This window comes from Tupaia chinensis, unplaced genomic scaffold (genome assembly GCF_000334495.1).
Source record: "Tupaia chinensis unplaced genomic scaffold, TupChi_1.0 Scaffold000704_1, whole genome shotgun sequence".
In the NCBI taxonomy this organism is placed as follows: Eukaryota; Metazoa; Chordata; class Mammalia; order Scandentia; family Tupaiidae; genus Tupaia; species Tupaia belangeri.
Genome location: NW_006160227.1, coordinates 2,184,807 through 2,209,085, shown reverse-complemented (window position 1 = coordinate 2,209,085; position 24,279 = coordinate 2,184,807). Strand labels below are relative to the sequence as shown.

Genomic DNA, 24,279 nt, shown 5'->3' with positions numbered 1-24,279 from the left:
ACTCTTATGTCACATGCTTTGGGATGAGGTAATGCACTTGAACACTTTTTTAAAAAATTGAAATACAGTTGCCATTAAGTACATATGTAGTTGAATGAATTTTTATATATGTATACAGCAGTATATGAATACATTATAACCACAAATCAGATCAAAATAGAGAACATTTTCATCCCCCCAGAAAATCCCCTTATGCCCCTTTCCGGTCAATACTCATTTTCTGAATCGAATGCTTTATTATTCATATTATTCATATTCAGAAACAATGAAACAAATCTTGAGATCTTTTGCTTCACTAAAAATGAATCTTGAACTCTGTGGTAATAAAGTCTGATCCATAGAGTAAGGGCTTCAACCTTTAGAAATAGATAGGGTATAATTGTGTTAAAATGCCTTTTTTTTTTTTTTTTTTTTTTCAGAGAGGGAGAAACAGAGAAAGAGGAGAAAGCCTCCTATGGGCGTGGTTGCAATCCCTTCTCCATTTTCCCCTCCTTTTTTTGGGATTTTGGGCATTCGTACACACACGACCTGGTGCATCTTTTATTTTATTTTATTTTTAAATTTTATTTGTTGTTAACATCCTTTATCAAATTTAACCAGAGAGAGAGAAAGGGAAAGTGAAAAGGCAAGCCTCCAGGTGTAGGACTCGAGCCATAGTCAGCCGTGTGGGAGTCCAGCGTCACAACCACGATGTCACCTGCTGGCCCCATGGCCTAGTTTTTAAGCCGCAGGGTCTGACACTCATGAAATCCAGTTGCCTTAACCATCAGGCCATGGGTCCGGCCCCTAGAATGTTTTTTAAATAAAATCCCAATCCAGGTTGCAGAAGTAGTTTTACATCAATAAAATGGCAGTTCTGTTTACCAGCATGTGTTGTTTCTGCATATTACTTTTTTTTTATTTGAGAGACTTTTTACTATAGGGCACATGCACTCACTGGAGAGACAGAGAGAGACAGACAGAAAGCGAGAAATCACTCCCCCCCCGGGGGGGGCATGCCACAATCCCTTCTCCTCCAGTCTCCTCTCGGGATCTTAGGCACACACGCACATGCGCTGGCATCAGTTTTAAGCTACCAGGTCCAGGACTCAAACCATGGTTGACTACATGGGAGTCTAGTGACATAACCACATTACGCCTGCTGGTCCTTCTGCATATACTTCTTCCTGAAAATTTTGGGGTATGTGAAAGTACAGTTATTTGGAAAATCGTGTGTGAATAGGGAGTGGAAAGTGTGTGGTTCAGTGAGTGATGAGCTTGTTTCAGGTTGCATTTTAGTTGTCCTCCTACCTGTGCCGTTGTGTGAACCTGCAAATGAGACCTAACTTCATTTCCAGACGGTATTTTTTTAAATAATTATTTTATTTAACTTTATTTATTTATTTATTTTAACTTGAGAGGGACAGAGTTGGGGGGAGGGGTGTGGGTTCGCCTTAAAGTCCCAGGCAACCAACCTGGAGTCCAAGGAGGAAGGATGGTGGGGATACGTGGAGTTGCGGTAGGGTCGGGCCTGCAGCCTCAGTCCGCCTGGGGTCCGGAACTGCTGGCCGGCTCGATCCGGGTTTCGGGTGGGGAGGGGTGTGGGTTCGCCTTAAAGTCCCAGGCAACCAACCTGGAGTCCAAGGAGGAAGGATGGTGGGGATACGTGGAGTTGCGGTAGGGTCGGGCCTGCAGCCTCAGTCCGCCTGGGGTCCGGAACTGCTGGCCGGCTCGATCCGGGTTTCGGGTGGGGAGGGGTGTGGGTTCGCCTTAAAGTCCCAGGCAACCAACCTGGAGTCCAAGGAGGAAGGATGGTGGGGATACGTGGAGTTGCGGTAGGGTCGGGCCTGCAGCCTCAGTCCGCCTGGGGTCCGGAACTGCTGGCCGGCTCGATCCGGGTTTCGGGTGGGGAGGGGTGTGGGTTCGCCTTAAAGTCCCAGGCAACCAACCTGGAGTCCAAGGAGGAAGGATGGTGGGGATACGTGGAGTTGCGGTAGGGTCGGGCCTGCAGCCTCAGTCCGCCTGGGGTCCGGAACTGCTGGCCGGCTCGATCCGGGTTTCGGGTGGGGAGGGGTGTGGGTTCGCCTTAAAGTCCCAGGCAACCAACCTGGAGTCCAAGGAGGAAGGATGGTGGGGATACGTGGAGTTGCGGTAGGGTCGGGCCTGCAGCCTCAGTCCGCCTGGGGTCCGGAACTGCTGGCCGGCTCGATCCGGGTTTCGGGTGGGGAGGGGTGTGGGTTCGCCTTAAAGTCCCAGGCAACCAACCTGGAGTCCAAGGAGGAAGGATGGTGGGGATACGTGGAGTTGCGGTAGGGTCGGGCCTGCAGCCTCAGTCCGCCTGGGGTCCGGACCTTGAACACTTTTTTAAAAAATTGAAATACAGTTGCCATTAAGTACATATGTAGTTGAATGAATTTTTATATATGTATACAGCAGTATATGAATACATTATAACCACAAATCAGATCAAAATAGAGAACATTTTCATCCCCCCAGAAAATCCCCTTATGCCCCTTTCCGGTCAATACTCATTTTCTGAATCGAATGCCTTATTATTCATATTATTCATATTCAGCAACAGGACAAAGACACCTAGAGCCCCACAGACTCAGTCTGTGGCTTCTAGCGCCCTGCCTGAAAGGGACTCAATAACAGGGACCAGGGTTTCAACTGTATGTAATGTTAGGTTTGCCTTTTTTTTTTTAAAAGCCTTTTTTTTTTTTTTTTTTTTTTGGCTAGAGGGCTCATGCACCCACCACTCACCAGAGAGGGAGAAACAGAGAAAGAGGAGAAAGCCTCCTATGGGCGTGGTTGCAATCCCTTCTCCATTTTCCCCTCCTTTTTTTGGGATTTTGGGCATTCGTACACACACGACCTGGTGCATCTTTTATTTTATTTTATTTTTAAATTTTATTTGTTGTTAACATCCTTTATCAAATTTAACCAGAGAGAGAGAAAGGGAAAGTGAAAAGGCAAGCCTCCAGGTGTAGGACTCGAGCCATAGTCAGCCGTGTGGGAGTCCAGCGTCCCAACCACGATGTCACCTGCTGGCCCCATGGCCTAGTTTTTAAGCCGCAGGGTCTGACACTCATGAAATCCAGTTGCCTTAACCATCAGGCCATGGGTCCGGCCCCTAGAATGTTTTTTAAATAAAATCCCAATCCAGGTTGCAGAAGTAGTTTTACATCAATAAAATGGCAGTTCTGTTTACCAGCATGTGTTGTTTCTGCATATACTTTTTTTTTTATTTGAGAGACTTTTTACTATAGGGCACATGCACTCACTGGAGAGACAGAGAGAGACAGACAGAAAGCGAGAAATCACTCCCCCCCCCGGGGGGGGGCATGCCACAATCCCTTCTCCTCCAGTCTCCTCTCGGGATCTTAGGCACACACGCACGTGCGCTGGCATGAGTTTTAAGCCACCAGGTCCAGGACTCAAACCATGGTTGACTACATGGGAGTCTAGTGACATAACCACATTACGCCTGCTGGTCCTTCTGCATATACTTCTTCCTGAAAATTTTGGGGTATGTGAAAGTACAGTTATTTGGAAAATCGTGTGTGAATAGGGAGTGGAAAGTGTGTGGTTCAGTGAGTGATGAGCTTGTTTCAGGTTGCATTTTAGTTGTCCTCCTACCTGTGCCGTTGTGTGAACCTGCAAATGAGACCTAACTTCATTTCCAGACGGTATTTTTTTAAATAATTATTTTATTTAACTTTATTTATTTATTTATTTTAACTTGAGAGGGACAGAGTTGGGTAGGGAAAGTGAGAAAGCAGGCCTCCAAGTCCACGACTCATATCATGGTCGGCCATGTGGAGTCCAGCATGCTTAACCACCATGCCACCTGCTGGCCCCATTCCCAGCTGATATTTATTCAACACCTTTTGGTCTGAGACACTGTGTATTTGCATCTTTATGAAGTTTCGTGGTGCTATTTTAGCCCATTCCTTACTTCAGCTATTTGTTGTGTTGTTTCTTTTATTTAATTTTTTTTTTTTTTTGGAGAGGTTTTTTTGCTATAGGGCGTATGTGTTCGCCAGAAAGACAGAGAGAGAGACAGAGAGACAGAAAGCAGGAAATCACCCCCCAGAGGGGATGGCCACGCTGCAATCCCTTCTTCTCCAATTCTCCTCTCAGGATCTTGGGCACGCATGCACACACGCCCGGTGTGAGTTTAAGTCACCAGGTCCAGGACTCGAACCCTGGGTCGACTACGTGGGAGTCCAGCGACATAGCCATTACGCTAACTGCTGGTCCCTATTTTTCTTTTTGCCAGAGGGCACAACTGCTAGCTAGAGAAAGAGAGAAAGCACCTCCCCTCCACCATGGGGTGTGTTTACACCCACTGTGTCCCTTTTCCTACATTTCTCTATCCCAGCAGGATTTGGGGCACACATGCACATGGACCTGGTGTATTTTTCAAGCCAGCAAGGATGGAATTAGAACCGCGATCGGCCTTGTGGGAACCAGCTCCATATACACAGTGCTTTACTGAAGCACTGTTGGACTGGGCCTCGATTCTTACTTTTATTTTTTTTCAGATTTTTGCCATAGGGTGCATGCACTCACAAGAGAGGGAAAGGAAAAGTGAGAAGTCACCCCTGCCTTGGGGTGGGGCATAGTTATGCTGTTATCCCTTCTCCATTCTTCTCTTGGGATTTTGGGCACGCATGCATTTGTGCCGCCATCAGGTCCAGGGCCTGAACTGCAGAGTTATCCTTGAGGGATCGATCCATAAGGTGGCTTTGTGAGTGCCTTGACTACCTTGCCGTCTGCTGGCCTGCCAACACCTGGAAGTCGTTGCAGTGCAATTCTGTATCGTTAGGAGCTAGCATAGCAGGTTAAGGGCAGTCTCCAACAGGACTTCCCTTTTCAAATGCCAGCCGGAAGTGTAGGGATTCCCAGGCTACTGCACTTTTGACCAACTGGCCGTAAATTCATTTCCCTCAAGCTACTCTGATTCACTGATTTGTTAGAATGACTCACAGAACTCAGGAAAGTACTGTACTTACAATTACAGGCTTTTAAAAAAGTTAGTTTCATGGGAAGGGGAGAGAGAAGCACACAAGCTGGCAGGTACCCTTGACAGGGTCTTCCCGCCTGCCACCTAACCAGCCAGAATCATAGGGACATGTGGGCCTCCTGGCACATTTGGGTCAACCTGGGATTTGAACATGGGCTTCCCATGTAGCTCCAACATCACTTAGTGGTGCCCTACCGTGTATGTCATTGTGACTGGGTCAATTACAATTTTATTATCCTACTTCTCACTAACATTTTATAAAAGCCTTTTGATTTTGAAATGGTTATAGTTTTATAGACAATTGCAAAAATAGTACAGTGTCTCTCAAGACCTTCCCCTGGCTTCCCCCAGTGGTGGCATCTTTGTAGTATAATATCAAAACCAGGAATCAGTTTAATACTGTTAACTAGGCTAGAGACTATATTCAGTTTTCCCCATTTTTTAAAATATGATCTTGTGTGTGCATATGTAACTCTGTGCAGTTAGATCTTACGTAAAGATCTGCGTAACTTCCATCGTCACCATAATATAGAGCAGTTCTGTCCCCACAGAGGAGTTTCCTTGTACTACCCTTTGAGTATTCCTGTCCCCACCACTGTCCTTGTCCCATCTCCTGGTACCAATAATCTGTTCTCTATCTCTGTAGTTTTGTTATTATTTTGGTCACAGGGCGCTTACCCAAGACAGAGAGGACACAGAGGGAGGGAAAGTGAGGAATGACCCCCTGGGCATTATTGCTGTGCCATAATCCCTTCCCCTTCATTCTCATTCTCCCGGAATTGTAAGCACACATGCACACATGCCCAGTGATTTTCAAGGGCGTGGGCCTGGGACTCAAACTGAATAGTCAGCCATATGGGATCTAGCCACCTTAATCAACATGCCCCTGGCTGGCTTGAAGAAATAAATTTTTTTTCTTTTCTTTTCTTTCTTTTTTTTTTTTTTTTTGCTGTAGGGCATGTGCGCTTACCAGAGAGAGAGAGACAGAGAGACAGAGGGACAAAAAGCAAGAGCTCACCCTCGGGGGATGGCGACACTGCAGTCTCCTTTCGGGATTTTGGGCATGCACGCACACGCATTACCTGGCATGAGTTTTAAGCTGCTGGGACTGGGACTTGAACTGCAGACAACTACGTAGGAGTCCAGAGACATAAACCTTATGACATCTGCTAGTCCCAGAAATAAATGGTTTTGTCTTTTTTTTTTAAATAATTATTTTATTTAACTTTATTAATTAATATTTGTTTTAATTTGACCAGCAAAAGACAGAGAGAGAGAAAGAGAAAGAGAGAAAGCAGGATGCCAGGTCTAAGACTTGAACCATAGTCAACCACATGGGAGTCCAGCATCTTTTTTTTTTTTTTTTTGGAGAGGTTTTTGCTATAGGGCGCATGCGCTCGCCAGACAGACAGAAAGTGAGAAATCACCCCTCGGGGGAATGGCCACGCCGCAATCCCTTCTCCTCCATTCTCCTCTGGGGATCTTGGGCATGCACGCACACGTGCCTGGCATGTGTTTAAGCCGCCGGTCCGGGACTCAAACCATGTTCGACTATGTGGGAGTCCAGCGACATAACCATTACGCTAACGGCTGGTCCCGGAGTCCAGCATCTTTAAACCCCATGCCACCTGTTGGCCTCAGAAATAAATGTTTTAAAAAATATTAAAGTAAGGCCAGCAGCCCTAAACCATTTTACATTTCTACCTGTGAGAAACCAATAATATTTTTTTATTGCTTGTTCAAAAAATAATTTTTTTTTAAAGATAGAACCTCACTTTTTTGGACCAGCCTCATAGCTCAGTGATTAAGTGTTGATGTTGGAAGCTCAGTTTGAATCTTGTCCCTGGAGTCTTGAAAAACATGTTTCGTGTTGAGAAAGACAAATGGAGGAAAAAAGATTGCAGTATGACCAAACGCTGTTGAGGGATGCTTTCTCTCTCTCTCTCTCTCTCTCTCTGGTGAGTGTACACTCCCTCTCTCTGGGACATGTGATATCTGGCAATAAAAATATATATATATATTGCTGTGTCACAGTCTTCCTTCCATAGTCTCCCAGCTGGGGTTATAGATATGTGTCACCATGCCTGGCCCTTTTCTAAAAAAATGTCTTACTATGTTGCAGACCAGCCTCAAGTCTGATCCTTATGCCTTCACCTCCCAAATGGGATATACTCCACCACTATACCCAGCCTTGGGTTAGACTGGGAATCAGATCCAGGTTTCACATGTGGTCCTAGCTTGTGGAGCACAGCACCTTAGCAGCTTACACCACTGTGACTGCGCCATGCTTGCTCATTTACAGTATTTATTTTCTATAAGATGTGGTAGATGTCAAAAATGTAAAATATTTATTTAAGGAAATTTATAAAATGAAAGCTCTGTGCATTGACATAATTATTTTAGGAGAGTATGCGATTACTTGTAGGAGAATAAAATTAGTTGTTCTAGATTATTTGCTTTGGCAGTTTTTTATTGATCTCCTTTGAAGAAACTAATGCTTTGAAGAATAAGGTGGGTTCGTTAGTAAACTTGCTTGCCAAGTTTTGACTGTTTGAATCTGAAGAACGACTATTTCTTTTTCTTTAACTATTTTTTTCTCTAAAAGTGTTTATCATTTCCTATGTTGTTCTTTTCTGATACTACACCTTCCGTTTGTAATAAGATCTTACATTTTCTTTCATTTGCCTTTTTATTTTGTTATGAGTTATAATGTCCACTGTTTTTGTGACTTCAAATTACTGAGAACCAATTGCTCACCATCAGAATAGGCAATTCCCCTAAGCAACTATATCCATACTCAGGCTTTAGAATGGCCATTGTGCATTAATAGCATGGAGTTCTTTTGAGGCCAAGGAAGCCATCCAAGAGTTTTGTGAATAAGGCTGAGAATTGACCTTGCCAGAATTCATGGGGAAGATATCTGTCTTTTTTTTGTGGGTGGAAGAGTTTTTTATCCGTTGCCCTGATTTCTTCTCCTTTTCCTACTGAGTGTTTATTTTAAAATTTCTTAAGTTGCTAGACATTTTTAACTTTTTCTTTTTTCCTTTTATGAATTGTTATTTACATTTAATCGTTGTACATCTCTATAGCACACAAGACGTGTTTTAAGACATGCATGCAGTAAGTGATAAGATGTATCAAGGATATTACCATAAACATAATTTTCTTTTTGTTTTTTTTGAGAGTTTTTTTTTTTCTTTTTTGCTACAGGGTGTGTGCACTCACCAGAGATAGAGACAGAGACAGAAAGTGAGAAGTAACCCCCTAGGGGGGATGGCCACGCCACAATCCCTTCTCCTTCATTCTTCTCTCGGGATCTTAGGCACGCACTCACACGCGCCTGGCATGAGTTTAAACCACCGGGTCTGGGACTCGAACCGTGATCAACTACATGGGAGTCCAGTGACATAGCCATTATGCCAACTGCTGGTCTCAAGATACTGGAGATCTTGAGACTTAAGACTTTCCCTTAGGAAACCCAAGTCCTAGGGGCAGAGTGGCCATGTGTGCTACATCACTGTGCCTTTAGGAAAATGTTTCCTTCTAAAGGAAAGCGGAAACCAAAACAGACATATTGAGGACTAGCCTTGCAGCACAGTGGTTAAGCGCAGTGCGCAGGGAGCTGGACTCCACATGGCCAACCATGGTTCAACTCCAGCCCCCGGCAGCTTGAAAAATGTGTCAGGTTCATGTGCATGCCTGCCCCAAGTCCCAAGGGGATGGAGAAATGGAGGAGAAGGGGTTGCAGTATGATCACGCCTCACTAGGTGTGGAATTTTATTTTATTTTACTTTTTAGAGATATTTTTGGTATAGGGTGTATGCACTTGCAGGAGAGACAGAGAGAAAGCAAGAAATCACTCCACAGGGGAGATGGCTACACTGCAAATCCTTCTCCCCCTGGGATATATAAATATATATATTTAAAGAATTATTTATCTAATTCTATTGTTACTTATTATTTTTTAATTTGACCAGACAGAAACAGAGAGAGAGAGGAGAAGGAAAAGTGAGAAAGCAAGCTGCCAGGTCTGGGACTTGAACAATGGTCGGCCATGAGGGAATCTAGCGTCCCCAACCACCATGCCACCTGTCTGCCCCAACAATCTTATAAGATTGAGTTTTTTCCCTGAGCCCCTTTCATCCCTCCTCTACTATCCACTCCTTTCCCATAGTTTTTGGTATCTACACTTGTCCTCCCTACTATTACATCTTTGGATCTTTCAATTTCTGCCATGGAGACATTCGGAATATATTAAACAGAGATTGAAAGAGATTTTAACTTTTTAAAATGTTATCTTTTATGTTGTGTTTTATCCTTTATGTTATGTTTTATTTTGGAATAAGTTAAGTAAAAAGTTTGGATGTCAAGATAAACCAGGGAGGAACCAACAGGTAGCATGGTGTTTAAGGCACTTGACTCACACGTATTTGACTGTGGTTCTAGTCCTGTGGCTTGCCTGCTCACTTTCTCTTTCTTCCTCTCTCTGGTGAGCACATATACCCTATAGCAAACTTAAAAGAATAGTAAAAATAGTAAGTAAAATAAATAAATATCTGTTAAAAAAAAGACAAGCCAGGGATTTGGCTTTGTTTTGGGACTTGGCAGTGAGATGTAAAAACAAACAAACAAATAAAAGACTACAAGTAGTTTTGTGATGAAAACTGCAATAAAACAGATTTAGATTGCACTGGATTTTGAATTTTTGATGGTTTCTTCATGAAAACAAGCCACTTGAAGGCTTATTGTAAATAAATTATCTCAGTATCTTAGTCTGTTTTTGCATTTCTAACAGAAATACCTGAGCCTGGGTGATTTTATAAAGAAAATAGGGGTTTATTTTACCAAGTCTCGATTCTGTCAGTTGGAAAGTTTAAAAACCTAGGCCTGCAGCAGGCCGATGGAAGCACAGAGAATGGTGGATGCATATGGTAACTAGCACTTGGGAGAACTAACCCATTCTCAGGAGAGCTAGGATCACTGGGTCTTGTGAGATATGTCATTAATCTAGTCATAAAGTGTTGCCTCCACAATGCAGTCACGAAAAACCAGTCACCACTGGCTTTATTGCCTCCCAACATTACATTCTAATACATGAAACTTTGGGGGACAGATCATGACTCAAACCATAATACCCAGCTAACGGAATGACCTTGCTAAAGGAAGTTAAACCTAGTAAGATCATGATGGTAGGAGCTTGACCTGCTGTCAGTTCCGTGATTGCTGGCAGCTGAATTTTGACTTAGGCAGTTTCTGGTACATTTGCTTATTCCTGAACATGGTTCATGACTTTATTCATTTGCACAACACTTTTTTATTGAGCTACATAAGTACTGGGGATATAATGTGGAACAAAAACTGATGGGATACTTTTCCCCATGAAACTCTTAGGGTCTGGGGAAGAATGTTAATTTTAATGTTAAATTGCAATTATGACAATAGTGTAAGAGTAGATATTGGGTAGTTCTTGTATTAGTGAGATTTGACCAGGCCAGATCATGACCAAGTCATGATCTTTGAGGTGTGAGCTAAAGGAGTAGATACTGCCTTGGTAAAGAGAGGTGGGGTGGTTGTCTAGACAGAGGAAACAGCAGGCACAAAGACCCTGTGGTAAAAGGGACAATGGGGAAATGAGGAACCCAGTTAAAGTTAGCTTGGTCTGAACAGTGAGAACTAGATGGAGAAAGAAAATGGTTTTAGGTGGAGAGATAGGCCTGTCCTTGCCAGGTTTTATAGGTTATGTTAAGATACTTTTGTCTTCATCCTAAGATGAAAGAGGTGCCATTAAAAGATTTTAAGCAAGAAAAAACATAGGGTTTGCTTTTTTTATAACACTTGACTGCGAGGTGGAGAGTGGATTTCGGATGTTCCAGAGTGGAGATAGAGGTACTGGTTAGGAATTTAGTCTGGTTGTCCAGGTGAGAGATGATGGTGGCTTACTTAGATAAGAGTAGTGTTGGTAGAGAGGATAGAAAGAAATGAATTCAGGAATATCTAGGAAGCAAAGGCAACAGAGTTTCCTGATGAGCAGAATATGAAGAGAGGAAAAGAAGACTTCTAGGATTCTGGCTTATGCAACTTATTACTCTTCACTGAGAAAAGGAATACTGAAAGAAGACAGTTTTTTTTTTTTTTTTTTTTTTTGAAGTCAAACTCCTCCACCCCTGCAGCAGCTGTTGGTTTTAATCTTCATCTCCCTTATGATAAGGGACGTTGAGCATTTTTTCAGATGGCCACGCCGCAATCCCTTCTCCTCCATTCTCCTCTCGGGATCTTGGGCATGCACGCACACGCGCCCGGCGTGAGTTTAAGCCACTGGTTCCGGGACGCGAACCACAGTCGACTACATGGGAGTCCAGCGACATAGCCATTACGCTAACTGCTGGTCCCAGAAGACAGATTTTTTTAATGGGAAGATCAGAGTTAAGTTTTAGTTATCTTGATCTTGAGGTCCTTTAGTGACGGCCAAAAAGAGATGTCTTAGTGAAGGAGAGAGCATGTTGCTTAGATTTAGATTCAGCCTCGTATTTTGGTTAGTTTGATTTTATTTTGTTCTTAAGATATATGTTAATACATGTGTGGGAATTGCTTTCCCATAGTAGTTTGCTTACAGGTACGTTCCCTATCCTTTAGATTTTTATATTTGTTGGTATTTACTATGGTTTTAAATGAAGAGTAGGGGAGAGGCAAGGGACAGGCCTTCAGAATAAGACTACCTCCATGCCTCCTGAGAACTAGTGATTTCAGGGAAAAAAGAGAAATGAAGATTTTCTACTGATAATTCAGCCTCCAGCCCCCCGAATTCAAGTGGAGAGGCAAGGGGCAGGCCTTCAGAAGGAGACTTCTCCATGGCTCCTGAGAACCTAGTGCTTTCAGGGAAAAAAGGAGAAATGAAGATTTTCTACTGATAATTCAGCCTTCAGCCCCCAAACTCGAGTAGTAGGGAGCCCCTGTAGCTTTCTCTCTGTCTCTGTCTCTCTCCTCTGTCTCTGTCTTCTCATATTTTTGTAATTTTTCCTTTTTAATTTTTTTTTTTTTTTATTAATACTTTCCTCTGTCAACCCCTGAGCCAACCACTTTTCCCAGGCTGCCTGGGGAGGTATAGGAAAAGGGACACGCAGGGCAGACAAGACATGGGGAATAAAACTATGGAGGTGGAGACGACTCCATCACATGGCGAAGAAGATGAGAAAGGCCACCATCAGGCAAAAAAAACCCATGGCCTCCGAGAGGGCAAAGCCCAGAATGGCATAGAAGAGCTGTTGCTTCAGAGAAGAGTTTCTGGCATAACCAATGATCAGGCTTCCAAACACAGTCCCACTCCCGGCCCCAGAGCCAGCCACCCCAACCATGGCAGGCCCCGCCCCAACGCACTTGGCTGCCGGTCAATGTCCCTTGAAATTGTGCTGGTTTGGAAGCTGCGGCAAGGGACAAGTGAGGTCTGGTGACGTGAGACTGCCAAGCAGCTGAAACTCTCATCTGTCAGTGTCTCTGGAGGTTTCAGCAACACAGCAGATAGTGGTCGACTCAGCAGCTGAGAGGTGCCCTTGAGGAGAGGGGTAGAAACCAGCCTGGAGCAGGTATACATTTTCAGGGGGTGAGAGGCTGTGGCAGGAGAGCTGCTCCCAGTGCAGAGAAGAGAGACTTCTTTTTAAAATTTTTTAAGGTAAAGTATTCTCTTGGCTTTCAGCCCCTCCTTTATCTTGCTAATAATCCCCTTTCCTTCGCCCATCTAGGAGAAGCAAAGATTTGGCCTTCAGAGGATTCCTCCATGGCTCCTGAGAACTAGTGATTTTGTGTGGAGTTTTTAATTTTTCGCTTTTTTTTAAAAAAATATTTTTTTGTTGTCTTCTTTTTCCCTTCTTTTTCTGTTTCTTTATTTTTTGTTTTTCTCCCTCCCACCCCTGTTTCCTTTTCTTTTTCTTTTATCTCATTACTCTGCTCCTCAATCTCCATTCACTGTGTTTCTAGATGGATCTAAGGGAACCTAGCCAAACTTCCATATACTATTAGAGTATTAACATATTAACATATTCCTCAATATCCACTGAATCTGCTGCACAAAGGGATAAAAGTGGATTGGCAAAGAGATTCCAGATCACCTCCTTCTGCACGCTCCTGAATGCTCAGATTGAACTTCCAAGAATTAGGAAGAAACACACCATCCATCAGATAACTAGAAATCACTACAGGCCCACAAGAAATATGGGAAATCATGAAAATACCTCTTCTCCCAGGGAAAAGAGTAACTCCTCTTCATCCACAGACAGCTCAATGGAAATCATGGAAATATCTGATAAAGAATTTAGAATGTTCATAATGACGAAGCTAACAGAGATGGAAGAGAAGAGAGACAATGAACTACAGAAGAGGCAGGGAAAAGGAGCTGACAAGTTTCAGGAGGTGAGGAAATTCTTGCAAGATCAAAAGAGGAAATACACACTATAAAAAAGAATCAAATGGACCTGTTAGAGATGAAGACTATAATACAAGTCAAAATCCCCCTTGAAAATATTAAAAGCAGATTACATCATACAGAAAATTGAATCTCAGATGTAGAAGAGAGAATCACTAGCCTAGAAAAATCCATCACAAAGACTGAGAAAGTTGCCCCCCAAAATGAGAATAATATACATGAAATACTAGATACCATCAGCCATCCAAACATCCAGATAATTGGCATCCCAGAATAAGAAGAGAGTCATAAGGGCATTAACAATCTATTCCATGAAATCCTGGGAGAAAACTTTCCAAACCTAGAGAGGCATTCAGAGATCCAGTTCTAAGAAATACAAAGGACCCCCAATAGAATCAACCCAAGAATATCTTCTCCAAGACACATTATAGCAAGATTGACCAAAACCACAGACAAAGACAGGATACTAAGACTGGCAAGAGAGAAACGTCAAGTTACCTACAAAGGATATCCCATCAGGCTGACAGTGAACCTCTCATCCGAAACAATGCGAGTGAGAAAGAATGGGAAAATGCATTCAAAGTGTTGAGTGAAAAAAACAATTTCAACCAAGAATACTATATCTGGCAAGATTATCCTTCATATGGGAAGAGAAGACAAGAACATTATTAGATAAATAAAACCTGAAAGAATTTACCAACACCAGACCACCTCTCCAAGAAGTTCTGCAGGGAGTGCTATACCAGGAAAATTAAATACAGTCACACAGAAAGAAGAGTTCAAAAACTAAGAAAATAGCCAACTTAATCGTAGGGACAAGTCTGGATTTGAATATTATACCCACAAATTTAATCAGGAAGATTGAACCACAACAGAAGATAAAGTACAGGATAGTGAACTGGTGAAACAGAATTTTTTGTAACTTTTGACTAAAATATTGCTGATTTTCTTCAAGGCTCTCTATTCCAGTTTTAAGGATTTTTGTCATGTCTTGAGCTGTCAGTAGGTTCATGTACCTACTATTTGAACAGAATCCTAACCTGTTTCCTGGCTTTAAGTTTTAAGCAAATTTCCTCATGGCCAACTTAATTGTAGGGACAAGTCTGGAGTTGAATATTATATCCCAGAATTTAATCAGGAAGATTGAACCACAATAGAAGATAGATTAAGTACATGAGACTGAACTGGTGATACAGCATTTTATGACTTTTGACTAAAACATTGCTGATTTTCTTCTAGGCTTTGTTTTCCGGTTTTAAGGATTTTTGTCCTGTCTTGAGCTGTCGATAGGTTCATGTACCTACTATTTGAACAGAATCCTAACCTGTTTCCCGGCTTTAAGTTTTAAGCAAAGTTCCTTAGCATTTCTTTGATTTATTAAAATTAAAACTGCTTTTTATGAAATTACCAGCTGAACTTGCTATTGAAAGTAGTTAGATATTTTAAGAAATTGTGTGATCAATAAAATGTGGGGGGGAAAGGAATGGAAAACAACTGTAGACACCAGAGAGAGTGTGGGAGGAGGATGGGAAAGGACAGAGGGTCAGAAATAGGGGTTAAAAAATTTATATAATATATGAAACTAGAAATGGAAAATTATTGACAATAATATACATGAGTAAGCCACTGTGCAGTATATTCTGGATGGGAAATCACATTTTGTATGCTGTGATGATGCTTAGGGAATGAATGTAAATTAATTAATTGAAAAAATGATTGAGGAAAAAAAACCTCATGGAAATACGTGTAATGGGAAAACTATGTATGAATTTCAAAAAGTTTTTGTACCAAAATAAATTCATACTATAATTGTAAAATAAAGAAAGAAAAGTAAATGAAGAGTAGGTTTTGGATAATAATTGTAGAATGGATTATTGAGTCTGTAAGTTTAAGGCTTCCCAGAAATGCTGTTTTCCTGCTCATGTTTCCTGAGTGTTGGGAAATAGTTAAAGCTGCATTATTAACTCATACTTGTAATACTTAGTAGCATACTCCCTTCACCAGCAGTCTTCTTCCTTCCTGTAAGTTTTCTGTTTTTATTCTAGAATTTTGTAAAATGTTAAAACTAAAATGACCTCATTGCTCAGAAGCATGTCATCCGATGTAGTCGATATGAACAGAAAATTAAAAATTAAAAACAAAATAGTTATTATTTGGAGAAAGGGACATATCCTGGAGCCAAAGGCTGGTGCTATGTAGGCCTGTGGGGTGTGCATGTTCAGAAGCTTTGCAATTGGTTGGCCTCGATCTGTCAAAACATGTTTGGACAACTCTGGCTGTGTACTGATTTATTTGTATGCTTTGGAGTGGTGATCCTGGGGATGAATGTGTGATGAGTATTGTTTGGAAAATTGTATAGATTGCTCTAGGAAAAAAAGGAAAACCCCAGAGAGACCCCACTATTGAACAGGTCTTGAGCTTACTCATTTAGTCTTTTGGAATGCTGTCCATTGATTAAGCCTTTGCCTGATCTCAGCAGCAAATGCCAATATTTTGGATGTAATATTTCATAGAGGGGATTATTTGTGTTAGACAATATGTGAGATTAATAATCTGTGTCTTAGGTCTGGGTATAAAATAATGTTTCTCCTGTTTTCAGGAACGCATAAAGAAAACAAAGGGATTTCTTTCTATTGGGTTGTTGGAAAAGTCATGACACATTTTTGTGTAGAAAAACATAGAAAAAATACGTCATGACTTTTCTGACAACCCAGTAGTTTCTTTTGACCCAGCTAAGAGAGTAGAGTGTTGTGCATATTTAGGCAATCAAAGCATTTGTTTAGTTGAATCATATGAAAGGACAGACAGAAGAAGAGGATGTTCCATATCTGAACATTGTGAGTAGGAGAACATAAATTGATGAGGTTTAGTACTGTGCCACTGTTTTTTCCTCAAAATTTAGACTGTTACAGATTTTGTATCCATTTTTTTAAAAAGAAATGCTCTCGAGCCAGCAGGTGGCGTGATGGTTGAGGCACTGGATTCCCACATGGCCAACAGAGGTTCAGGTCCTGGACCTGGCAGCTTGCTTTCTCACTTCTGTCTCTCTGTGTGTGTCTCTCTGATCAGATTAAAATAAATTAATAAAAATAAAAATGAAATAAATAATAAGGAAAGAAATGCACTCATTTCTGTAAAATACTAACAGTTTTTAAATGATACCTAACCTAAAATGTAGTTGAAATAAAGTTTACAGTCATGTAGTTCTTTTACTTTTATTTATTTATTTTTTTTGTGGAGCATTTTTTGCTATAGGGCGCATGCACCTGCCAGAAAGACAGAGACAGAGAGACAGAAAGTGAGGAATTACCCCCCGAGGGGATGGCCACCCCACAATCCCTTCTTCTCCATTCTCCTCTCGGGCTCTTGGGCATGCACGCACCCGTGCCCAGCCTGAGTTTAAGCCACTGGGTCCAAGACTCGAACCGCAGTTGACTACATGGGAGTTCAGCGACATAGCCATTACGCTAACCGCTGGTTCCCATGTAGTCCTTAATGGGTACATGCATATGGGCTGGCCCCACAGCTTAGTGGTTAAGGGGACTGGATCTCACATGGATGACCATGTGATTTGAACTTCTGACTTGGCAGCTTGAAAAAAAAATGCTGGGTGTGTGTATATGTGCACCCCAGATCCCAACAGGATGGAGAAATGGAGGAGAAAGGATTGTAGTGTGACCCTGCCCCACTGGGGAGTATTTTCTCCCTTTCTGTCTCTCTGGTGAGCATATGCATATATGCAGGTGTGTATATGTATGTATACACACATATATATGTGCAAATGTATGAAATATTGTATATAAATACATGCATTGAGTATAGTATTTCTTGAAATCTTATCTGTTAAATTGACTTTAGATCATGATGTACATGTTTAAGAGTAGTGGTAAGAAACAATTAGCAGCTAACACTTAACTGAGTGTTTACTTGGTGTATTAAGTGCTTTTCATGCATACATTGTCTTACTCTTTACCATAACACTATGGGATGGGTAATATTTTTATCTCCACTTTAAAGATCAAATTAAGTAATTTGCTCAAAGGCCTGTAATTAGCAGGTGAGGGAGCCCTAAGAACAGAATGTTTCATTGATAGAGGAGGAAGCCAGGTCATTAGAGGAAGGAGGCTGGAGAGCGATAGGAACAGAGGTAAGCCTGAAATAATCCTTTATGAGAGTGGGAGAGTGGATAGACTAGAGAAATGCAGTGAGATTACAGAATAGCATCAAATTCCCATTTAAGGTTAGTAGACATGAATATAAAGTGTTATTGGTCACCATGGATGTGTTTTTTTTTTTTTTTTTTTTTCTTGTTGCTTTCATGGCATAGATGTGTGGTTTCTCCCTTGTTGCTTTCAACTACAAGTATCTGTCAATCCTTTGAAAAAAGGAGGAGAAGGTGACTAAGGAAGTTGAGGGTGTTCGTAAGAGAATGTTTCTAACAACAGACCATGGAATCTGAAGCCCAGAACAATGTTAGGGGAAAGTGTTGAATAGAATGGGAGTTATTTTTGTTCAGTGAATATCTACTCTTTATAACAAAGGGTGCTGGAATAATTGGACATTTGTGCACACAGAAACGAACCTCAACTCTTACTGTACTATACTCATACTATACAAAAAAAAAATCAACATCACTTGAACCATTTGCATAAATTTAAGAGAGAAAACCATAAAACTTCTGGGAGGAAATACAGGAAAAAATCTTCATTACCAGGAGTGTGTATGTTTGTGCCCAAAATCCCGAGAGGAGACTGGAGGAGGGGATTGCCACATGGTCATCTCCTTTGGGGGGCAATTTCTCACTTTCTGTGTCTCAATCTCTCTGTCTCTCTGGTGAGAGTGCATTTGCCCTATAGCAAGTATCTCTCTCAAAGTAAAGAAAAAAAAAAGAAGAATATAAATGGATGCCAAGTAAGCACATGAAAAATGCTCAACATCATAAGTCATTAGGGACATGTAAATTCAGACCGAAATGACATACCACTGCACAGGCTCTTAACTGTACTGAATTGCCTATTTGCTAATAAGTCACCCATATCTAAGATTTTTGAAAAATGTTCCTCTTGGGGACCAGCAGGTGGCATGGTGGTTAAGATGCTGGACACTCCCACATGGCCAACGAGGGTTCGAGTCCTGGGTCTGGTGGCTTGCTTTCTCACTTCCTGTCTCTCTCACTCTCCCCCTCTGTCTCCCTCTGGTCAAACTAAAAAATAAAATGAATGAATAAATAAAATAAAATAAATAATTATTAAAAATAAAGAAAAAGAAGAATGTTCCTCTGAATGTTCATTAGCCCTACAGAATTAGTTTTACAAGGTAAAGAGACATAGACATTCCTAACTCTTATTGGAGAATTGCAATATATTATTGTTCTCGTCTTGAAAGTATTCTTGAGTAGGAGAGCCAATTTCTCATCATTGGGTATACTAGGTGACATTATAGATTCCTAAGCACTTTTGTGAGCATATGACTTAAAATAGATTTAAAATCAGGGAGTAAGTATGGAGAGCTTTAAAAAAAATGTAACGTGTGCTGCGTTGGCACAGCAGTTGCACGGTGACCTGCAATGGAAGCCACGTGGACAGTTGGGTTCAGTTCTCAGCTCAACTTGTGCAAGTTGGGCCCAATCCTGACTGACTTGGAGGTAGGGGGTGGAGTGGCAGCATAAGCTCCTATTTGAGGCAGCTTTTCTCTCATGAAATAAACATGAAATACAACCCAATTATCAACTCACTAATAATCCAACATGACCATGTTTCTTACCTTAACACAACACTGTATATTCTCCTGTGTGCTTATTCCTTCATGAATAAGACATTTAACATCTACTTGAACCACAGTGTTGTAACCACCTACTGTTCTTTGTAATTACCATAAGGTCTTTGGCTATATTTTCTGCATATAGTAAACACAAAGAAATTGAATAAAATGATATGAGTTCTTCAAAGTAGTAAATGTCTATTGAACTTGATTATATCTTTGTCATTTTGTTTCAACTCCTGGATTTTTTTTATCTATACACTTGATCAGTATTGTCTTATAAAACAAGGTCAAGGGAAAGATTTGCGTGTGAGTGACCGGACTTGGAAAAGATGTTGGTAAGTCCCAAATCCCCCTAGAAGATGGCTAGAGGGGAACCGGCAGTTAGCGTAATGGCTATGTCGCTGGATTCCCACATAGTCGACCGCGGTTCGCGTCCCGGACCTGGTGGCTTAAAACTCACGCTGGGCGTGTGTGCGTGTGTGCCCAAGATCCTGAGAGGAGAATGTAGGAGAAGGGATTGCAGCGTGTCCATCCCCCCTGGGGGGTGATTTCTCGCTTTCTCTCTCTGTCTGGCGAGCGCACGCACCCTATAGTGAAAATCTCTCCAAAAAAAAAAAAATATGGCTAGAAAGCCGTTGCTCTTTATGAAATAGAAACATGAGAAGAAATAATGATTTCAAGAATAGAATTATCGATACATAGCAAAGCATGAAGAATGTGTTACCTCTGAACCTATCTCACCTGCAGTGAAGGAGAAGCAGAAATAGAGATTTTTTTTTTTAATCTGGAAAACATGGCTAAGTTTTAGTTCTGTAACTTTGTGTTCCTCTGTTCACTATAGTAATATTTAAGGTTGGCTTCAGGGTAGTTGAACAAAATTTGATCTACTAAAGGCATATTGAAGTATAGTATACATTTATTGTATTTTTTTTCTTTTTTTTTTTTCCCCTGATGACAATCAGTGAATGCTTTATGGTATAAGAAATTAGGATTTTTAAAAGATAGACTTATTTAAAATTTAAAACATAAGTATATATTCCAGAAAGTATGTAGAGTCTGTTTTGATTTTTTTCTGGACTTTCAGTGATTTTAGTAGGAATTGCTATCAGTTGACTCATTCGTCTATTCTGCTGCTCAATTCCTTTGCTTTTCAAGGTTATCAGGAATTTCATTTTGATATTCCTTTCTGTGCTGGGTTCTCCCAAGGGAGTCCTTTGCAAAACAAAATTAGTGTGCATTGGTCACTATGTGGAAAAAATGATGAAAACCAGCTTTAAGTATATATGTTAAGTTTCTCGTACATGTGTTTCAGGAAGTGAGGCTTCGCCCAGGGTTTGTGCCTCCCCACACTAGGGTATGTGTTTACTTGCCAGGAACAGGCAGATGGGACCAGCATGATGATTATATCACTGGACTCCCACATACTCTACTGTGGTTTGAGTCCTGGACCCAGCGGCTTAAAGCTCATGCTGGGCGTGTGTTCGTGCATGCCCAAGATCCCGAGAAGAGAATTGAGGAGAAGGGATTGTGGTGTGGCCATCCCCCCTGGGGGGTGATTTCTTGCTTTCTGTCTCTCGGGTGTGCACACACCCTGGAGAAAAAATTCTCCCCCCCAAAAAAGCAAAAAAGAAACAGGCAGACAGAGGGGAAACCACCTCCCAATGTGTGTGGTCATGTTATAATCCCTTCCCTTCTATTTCTCCATCCTGTTCGGATTTTAGACACAAACCTGTTTTTCAGGCTGTCAGAGCTGGACTTAAATAGCATAGTTTTGGCCTGTGGGATCTGACTCTCTTAACGTCTAGGGCCAGCTCCCTGGGGGAAAACTCCCCTCCCTCCCCCAAAGAGTGCTTGTGCCAGAGACAGAAGTGTTAAAGGGCCAGCAGGGCTACCAGCAGTTAGTGTAATGGCTATGTTGCTGGACTCCCATGTAGTCGACCGTGGTTTGAGTCCCGGACCCAGTGGCTTAAACTCACGCCAGGTGCGTGTGCTTGCATGCCCAAGATCCCAAGAGGAGAATGGAGGAGAAGGGATTGTGGCGTGACCATCCCCCCTGGGGGGTGATTTCTCACTTTCTGTCTCTTTGCCTTTCTGGCCAGCACACGCACCCTATAGCAAAAAAAAAAAAAAAGGGCCAGCAGGTGGCCTTGCTGGCCTCCCATATGGTTGATCACAGTTTTAAGTCCTGGACCTGGTGGCTTGCTTTCTCACTCCCCTTCCCTTGTGGGTAGCAAGTGATAATAAATAAAAATAAATATTGGGTCAGTGGAAAAGTCATAATACATTTTTGCATAGAAAAACAGACATAGACATCATGACTTTTCTGATGATCTGATCTTTTTTTTAAGAAGAGCTGACATTACCTTTTTTAAAGAATTACTTATTTATTTCATTTTATTTGTTATTATTTATCTTTTAATTTGACCAGTGAGAGACATACAGAAAGGGAATGTAAGAAAGCAAGCCACCAGGTTCAATACTCGAACTGCGTTCGGCCATGTGGGAGTCCAACCCCTACATTACTTCTTTTATAAGACTTTGTTTCTCTTTGTTGTCCATTCTGACCGAGAACTAGTAGCTAGGACTGCAGGCTGTCACCTCCATGACTGACTTTTAGGGTGGGCCTGGAATTGAACCTAAACATTGGACCTACTGCATTCTTACTGGCTCAGGAGTTAAGTCAGAAAGCTAAGATAAAGGCTTCAGTTCTCTATCAGCTGCTGCCATAGGGCAGATTTTGGGATGCAGATCAAAAGGTGCAGGTGGTTTATAAGACCACGAGTGATTTCAGAACCAAGCCAGAACCACCCAGCACTTTCTTGTGCACACGCTTCAGGTTTGGTGAGAGGAGAGGGAAAAGGCAGGGAAGATAAGGCAAAAACTACCAGTGCAAACCCAAGATTTCATTTGCAGGTTCCTGAAAATGAAGTTTTGAAAAGTCACAGGGGTTGGCAGGAGGCAGGTGGGTTAAGATGTTGGACTTCCATGTGCTGATCACAGATCAAGTCCTGGACCTGGTGGCTTAAATCACATCAGGCGCAGGCGTGTGTTCATGCATGCCCAAAATCCCAGGAGGAAAAAAGATGAGGAATTGCAGTTTGGCCATTCTCCCTGGAAGACGGGTGATTTCTCTCTTTCCCGCTGATTTCTCTCTTTCTGTCTCTCTCTGTTTGTCTCTGGTGAACACACATGTCCTATGGCAAAAACCTAAAAAAGAAAAAAAAGATATTGGGTATTGTTGGTATTTAGCCTCTCATTTGTATGATATGCATAGGATTTGTTGGTTTCAGACATTTTAATTGTCTTTCCCAGTTTATTTAATGCAAACCTTATCTTTGTAGATGCCACAGAGTAGACCATACTCTGCATGTTTATTCTTCTATATTCACAGTCACTCTTTTTTTAAAAAAAAAATTATTTTTATTTAGTATCACCATTATTTTTTTGCTACCAGACACATGCACTCACCAGAAAGAGACAGAGAGAGAGAAAGAAAACAAGCCAGCAGGTCTGGGTCTTGAATTGTAGTCAGCCATGTGGGAATCTAGCATGTCAACCACCATGCCACATGCCGGCCCCCATTGTCACTCTTAAAATCATGGTAATGTTGGGACTGGCAGGTGGTGTGGTGGTTAAGGTGCTGGACTCCCACATGGCTGTGCACAGTTCAAAACTCGGACCTGGTGGCTTGCTCTCTCATTTTTTCTCTCTCTCTTTCGTTCATCAAATTAAATGAAAATGATAGCAAATAAAATTAAATAAATATTTTTTTAAAATTCATGGTAATGTTTCCATCTATATTACCATTTTCTAGATTTTTGTCGATTTTTTAGATTTCCACATTTTGTAGATTTTTAAAAAAATACTCTTTACTAGGCTAAAGGAATTTTGTTCGTAGTGTGCTGAGGGTATGTGGGACTGGAGTTGTTATTTTTGGAAGGCTTACAACTACAAATGAACTTTCATAAATTTTCAGGTATCTATTTCTTGTGTAATTTTGGTATTTTGTCAACTTTCAAATAATTGGTTTATTTCATCTAAGCTATCAAATTTAGGGTAATAGAACTGTGGTATTATCTTATTGTTACTGGTTTGTTTGTTTTAAATTGCCAGAAGGCACAGGTACTTGTCAGAGACAGAGAGAGAGAAAGCAGTCCCCAACAGGTTATGGTCAGGCTATAGTCCCTTCTCCTCCACTTCCATCCAGCCAGGATTTGGGGCATACACACACGTGCTCATCATGTTTTTCAAGCTGCTGGGGGCTGGAATTTGAACCTAGATTGGCTGTGTGGGATCCTGCTCCCTTAACACAGGCTGCCAGGCTGGCCCTTTTATTGTTTTAATGTCTGTTGTGTTGTGCTAATATTGATACATTTCCCAAGGCCTAAGCTTGGGTTATTGATTTTAGATCTTCTTTTCTAATATATGTATTTAAAATGATAAAAAAAATTTTCTAAGCATTGTTCTAGCTATACCCCCTAGATTTCAGTTTGTTGTTTTCTCTTTTCTTTTTTTCTTTTCAGTTTGTTACAGGGCACATGCTCATGCCAGAGACAGAGAAAGAAAGATAGGGAAAATGAAAAATGACCCCTAAGAGGGGATGGCCACACTATAGTCCCTTCTCTTCCATTCTCTTCTAGGGATTTTGAACATGCACACACATGAGCCTGGAATGATTTTCAAACTTCTGGACTGGGACTCAAACTGCATAGTCAGACTTGTGGGTTCCAGCTATCTTAACTGCCATGCCACCTGCTGGCCTAGATTCTTTTTTTTTTTTTTTTTTAATTTTAAGGTTTGTTTTATAATCTAAATTACAGTATATCTTTGTGAATATTCATGTGTTACTTGAAAATAACGTCTCATGGTATCTACAGGGTGGATTGGTTCCATGATCCTCGATACCAAAATCAGAAGCTGTAGTTCTCCTAGGTGTATTTCATTGTTATTTTTTTTTTCTCAGAACTTACTAGCATGGCAGTGGAGGGTGAGGAGAGTTCTGTGATGTTCCAGTTAAGAGTCAGATTTATATAAGCACTAGATCCTGGGTCTCAGGAGTCTGACCTTCACAAGACTTGAAGCTCTTTCCTGT

General features: G+C 41.4%; 1 protein-coding gene and 1 pseudogene across 6 annotated transcripts in view; one reads left to right on the top strand and one right to left on the bottom strand.

The window, feature by feature from the left end:
- The window catches only part of TMCC1 (transmembrane and coiled-coil domain family 1), a 201,610-nt gene that overhangs the window by 17,794 nt on the left and 159,537 nt on the right, over nt 1-24,279 (top strand). The window lies entirely within an intron of this gene.
- On the bottom strand, nt 12,056-12,641 carry LOC102503044 (ATP synthase F(0) complex subunit C2, mitochondrial pseudogene; annotated as a pseudogene).